Source organism: Xenopus laevis, chromosome 9_10L, assembly GCF_017654675.1.
Source record: "Xenopus laevis strain J_2021 chromosome 9_10L, Xenopus_laevis_v10.1, whole genome shotgun sequence".
Taxonomy (NCBI): Eukaryota; Metazoa; Chordata; class Amphibia; order Anura; family Pipidae; genus Xenopus; species Xenopus laevis.
The window spans coordinates 83,776,337-83,782,013 of record NC_054387.1 but is presented as its reverse complement, the minus strand read 5'-3'; positions in this window follow the sequence as shown (position 1 = coordinate 83,782,013).

Genomic DNA, 5,677 nt, shown 5'->3' with positions numbered 1-5,677 from the left:
AGAGCAAGATGACAAAGGCATGGGTCAAGTGCAGATATTACAATGGCAACATTTTTCAGGTAGGGTTAGGTGCGGGTTAAGGTTATGCAAGTTAGGGTCGTGTTTACTTTTTCCTGACACACACATCACTAGTTTATAGATTGTTGGTCTAGCCTCCCCACTTTAGGGGGTCATAGAAGGTGACAATGAACAGCTCCAGAGGCTAGGATGGGAAATCTCCCACCCGGTCTCCTCTATTAGGGCCATGGCCAACAGGGAGAATTGTTGTCTGCTATAAATATACGTTACTGTGGGCTACAAATCTTCCTCAAATTCACTAGCAATACTTGATTGCTGGTGGTGAAACCTAAGCATTGTGAAGTCTGCAGAAGTTTCCTCGCTAGTCAATTAGACAATTTGGGAAAAACAAAGTAGATTTTGCACAGGCGATTTCAGCTATTGACGGTGGAGACGCATTTTCGAGAGACTTGTTAAATCTCCTCGTGCCCATTACCATTAAAATGTGACCACGAAATCTTTGCACTTCAGTATTGAATTTATATATTGGGTTAGTAAGATGGAGTTTTTTGAACTGTAGCCATTTTTGTGATTGAATAGATAAATGTAATCATGTGGTTAAGTCTTTCCTTCACATTTAGCAGCAGTTGTTTCACAGTTTATGGATGAGATTATCTATCTTTATAAAAACAATTCAGGTCACGTTGGTCTAAAGTCTTGTTTGAAACCCATTTTTACATCACTACAGGATTTTGAGACTTAACGTCATTGTCATTATTATACAGATGGGTTGCAAAAGGGCTGAAGCAGGGTCACTGGTCCCCACAAAAGCCCCACTACAGAAGGTTCAGGCACAAATGAAATGATATTTTCTTAATAAGTGTTCAAAATAAATCCAAGTTAGTTTGCAATTTCCTCACGCTATTGTAATAACCCACATGAAAGAGACACAAATGTCTGATCCAAAATTGGAGGAAGTGCTGACTCAGCTCCAATCTCAAATTCTTGGACAATACAGATTTCATAAACACAATGATTAAAGATGCAGCACACTCAGTCGTTTTCCTGTAATTATTCTTAAATTCCCATATTCTTCATAATTTAACAATCGCTCACTTTAAGCTTTCTAAAAATAAATATTTTAAAGGGATCCTTTTTAAATGATGTGATCTAAACCAGAGTGTTAAGTTGTTCTGTGTATATGACTGCTGCTATATGCATAAAGAAGGATAGCACAAATATGACTTGCTATAGTCCAGCGGTATCAAAAAGAGATACTGGGTCATTCTTCTCCTTTACAGCAATTTTATAGGGTGCAAGACATATTATTTTCTTCTCCCAAAATCACCCCACTCTTAACAGGGGTTGCATTTGAATTTGGACATCCTGAAACGAAAACTGTGTATTTTGAGAAGCACCCGATGTATCAGTCATGTGAACATGGGGATGATGTGATTGTCTCCCAGGCTGGAATATGATCTTAACTAAAACGCAGCTTACTGGAGGATCCTCCCAAAACGAATGCATCATGTATGACAAATCAAGTGCTCTTAGAAATACATGTATCAGATGTTGAAGTGGTCTGTGAGTAGGTGGGCTGAGCATTACGTTAGACCTGTGGAGGGGTTGCCTCAGTGTACCTTAAATGCCAAGGGCATCTTGGTGCACATTTATCCAGTGAGAATAAAGTTCACCCCTTAAATTTCACTCATGTTGAACAATGGTTTATATCAATATGTATCTCTCTTTTAATAGGATACTGCAATCAGAGAATGAAGGTGTGCTTCGGCAATTGCATGTCTTGTTTCCATGCGCCAGAGCAGGAAATGGCACAGATGACTAGTATTTAGGTAAAGCCAAATGAGTGAACTCTGTGAAGGTCAGGACCTATCAGGTATTCATTGCTGGTTTAATTGTCTGCAAAACAATGCCATGCTTTCCCTATAGTTCAGTTCAATCATTTCCCCAGGATGCAATGTTTGAGTGAATCATTTCACAAGGCACAATACCCACTGTCAAATGCGAAGGTCGAGGGCATTTGTTATTTTAGCAGCTGCTGCTCCTTCATGCATGGATTATTCTTAATTCCTATATATATATATATTTAATTCCTATATAGTATCTAGAACCAAATTGACAGCAATTAGTAAACGTGAGAAGGAAACAATTGTCTTTAAAACAAATGTATGTAACATGTGCATCTATCTTTCCTGTGCATTTGCCCTGCGACATGTGATGTCACATTAGCCGGTCGTGAGCCTCGTCTAAAGATGGCAGTAAGGGTGGGACTCCTATACCTTGTTAATTTATTTATTTAAATCATTTGCACTACAGGTGTGCCTGCCAAACCATGCACACAGGAGACCCCCAACACACCACTTAGAATATGTAAAAACTATGTTTTTTTACTGTCCATCTGGGAGATCAAAACACACAAATATGAATGATTGTACACTTACTTAAAGCTATCTTTTAAGAGGCATTTATGCAATTACAGTAAGTGTATTTTTCGTGCTTTCTCGGATATACAAAGAGAACAAGTGGACAGCAGAGGAAGAGTAAACTGGAACACAAATGACAAGTGGTAAAAGAAATATTGCACCTCAATGAACAGTTTTACATTGCAGAGCATCTGTTCCAACAAACATGTCTCCCTATAAGTCAGTGTTAGCCTATTGTGGGATCTGTTTCAGGCTATGTTAATATTTAATGTGAAGATCTACAAAGCCTAGGGAAACACCAGACACACAGGCTAAGCAGAACTTAAATACAAACCACAAAGGTTATATTCAGAAGAGACAAAAATGAACTACCACTGTTGCACACACTGCTCCTGTGAGCACTTTCAACCACTGCTTTATATGTCAGAGACTTTTACTACTCGACCCCAAGCAAGGGCAACTACAGCTCCTAGCAGACAAAATCTAACAGGGTTATAAGTAAGTTGCAGCCAAACAATTTCTGAAGGCCTGCATTGTTGCTCCCGTTTTCTCTCTTTAATCCTTAGCTTCACTGGCAAGCAGAGCTCAGAAATCTTCTACCATTCAAAAATAGTAATTTCATTAGGGATGTACTGTATAAACAGTCCATATCCAATATTTGACAAATTTCAAGGACTTTCTTTTTCTTTAAACTATTTCATGCTACATTTATTATGTGAAACCCACTCCCAGGTAGCAAGCATTGACAGTAATTGCATCTGCCTGTATGTGTGCAAACATGGCTATTCAGTACGTGGCCTTCCAGCTATGATTATAATAGGAGTCCCAGAACCCTCAAGAGTAGTTGTAAATGCAGTGGTTCAGTCAATGAGATCCTGTTTAGAAACAGTTTTGTTTTTGCATTTATGGGCACACTGGAATAGACATAACCTTTATGTTTCTAAGTCATCCCTGGTTGCTCAGAGTGTTGTGGGTCTGTTGTGGGTAAAATGCATAGCAGTTATGCATTCCTTTGTGTCCCAGATGTCCTATTCTTTTGCATATCATTGCTAGCTGGTGGTGAATTGTATGCAAAGTATCTTTGTAAGCTTTTGGCTGCTGCCTATGTAAACAGTATAAAAAGCATAAAATTCAGTCTTACAGTGGGTCACTATTTAATTTATTTAGTTTGTGGTCTTGCTATGTGTGAGTGACTATGTAAGCTGCAAAGATATTAATATATTGTATTGTACTGGTATCACTGCAATATACCATATACAGGTAGCCGTGCCACAATGTTGTTGCTTGCAACAGGATCTTGACAAACTGGCAATCTGGGCAGTTAAGTGGCAAATGAGATTCAATGTTGATAAATGTAAAGTCATTCACCTGGGATGTAAAAATATCCAAGCCACTTATACCCTTAATGGGACTACACTATTCAAATCCATTATGGAAAAGGACCTTGGAGTCCTTGTAGATGATAAACGTGGCTGTAGCAAGCAATGCCAGTCAGCAGCATCAAGGGCAAATAAGGTCTTGAGCTGTATTAAAAGGGGCATAGAGTCACAGGAGGAGGGGGTCATTCTTCCACTGTATAGAGCACTTGTAAGGCCCCATCTAGAATATGCCGTACAGTTTTGGTCTCCATCACTCAAACAGGACATTATTGTATTAGAGAGGGTACAGAGAAGGGCAACTAAGCTGGTAAAAGGTATGGAAAATCTTAGCTATGAGGAAAGACTGGCCAAATTGGGGATGTTCACGCTGGAGAAGAGGCGCTTAAGGGCTGTGTATAAATATATATGTGTATAAGTATATGACTATGTATAAATATATAAGGGGATCAAATAACAATCTCTCTAATGCTTTATTTACCAGTAGGTCTTTCCAGCTGACACGCGGTCACCCATTCAGATTAGAAGAAAAGAGGTTCCACCTAAATATTCGGAAGGGTTTTTTTTTACAGTGAGAGCTGTGAAGATGTGGAATTCTCTCCCTGAATCAGTTGTACAGGCTGATACATTAGATAACTTTAAGAAGGGGTTGGATTGTTTATAAAAAAAGTGAGAGAATACAGGGTTATGGAAGATAGCTCATAGTACAAGTTGATCCAGGGAATAGTCCGATTGCCATCTTGGAGTCAGGAAGGAATTTTTTCCTCCTCTGAGGCAAATTGGAGAGGCTTCTTATGAGTTTTTTGCCTTTCTCTGAATCAACTGGCAGATAGGCAGGTTAAAAAAAGTAAAAAGGTTGTACTTGATGGACGTGTGTCTTTTTTTCAACCTAACTTACTATGTAACCTATGCAGGCCTGATTAAGCGAATATGTGAATTACCATTGCCAGTTGCAACAATCAGCAGATCAGTCCTTTGGCAAGTTACAAAAATTAAAGCACAGGTGTGACTGGTTGCAAACGGCAAATGCACTTGTGTAATCTATCAACTATGTTAGCAAATTAGTATGCAAGTGATATTGACACATTACTATGAAAATACGAACATGTAAGCATTGCTTAAAAAGAATAAAGCATAATACGCAGGCCATCTGCAGTCCAGTGGTATCTCCTGCAATGATCAGGAGAGAGAACTTCAGTAGCACATACTGCTTCCTTTGGTCATGGAGGGCTGTGGGATCACTTTAAATGGAATTAATTTACACAGAGGAAATATATTTTTATACAAAGAGTTACCCTGTAGTAATTAATCATCCTAAGATACATAAAAAACCTTTATAACCTCAGAGAAAACAAAAACAATGAAAACCTAAATGCAATATTTGGTTCTGTGACCACGTTTATTAGACTGTTATGTTAAATGAAGGCGAGGTAGTTAGAAATCTGTCAGAAATGAAAACAAAAGACAGAAACATAAAAGAATCCAGTGACAAGAGGCACCGTGCCCCCCCCTTATTGTCACTGCAGGAAAATAAGAGAAATCTGCTCTCACCTATAAGGATAGTGCAGGAGATAGAAAAGATTCTACAGAAAACGGAATGTTGAGCTCAGCCAGGGAGCACGGGAAATGATTACCCGATCAAAAAGTGAGCTTGTCACCAGCACAAGAAGCTTAAGGCACAAGGAGTACCAGTGTCCTACAGAAACCTGAGGCAAGAGGTGTTATTGCCCACGTGTTTACACTTCTCTGCCGGTTTGCATTACATCCATTGTATCCCCTGTTACAGTGTCAATGTAATGTCAACCTCCCTTATAGCTTTATTGTTCCAGCAATGTGTACAAGGAGCTCATTCTGAAGCTGTAG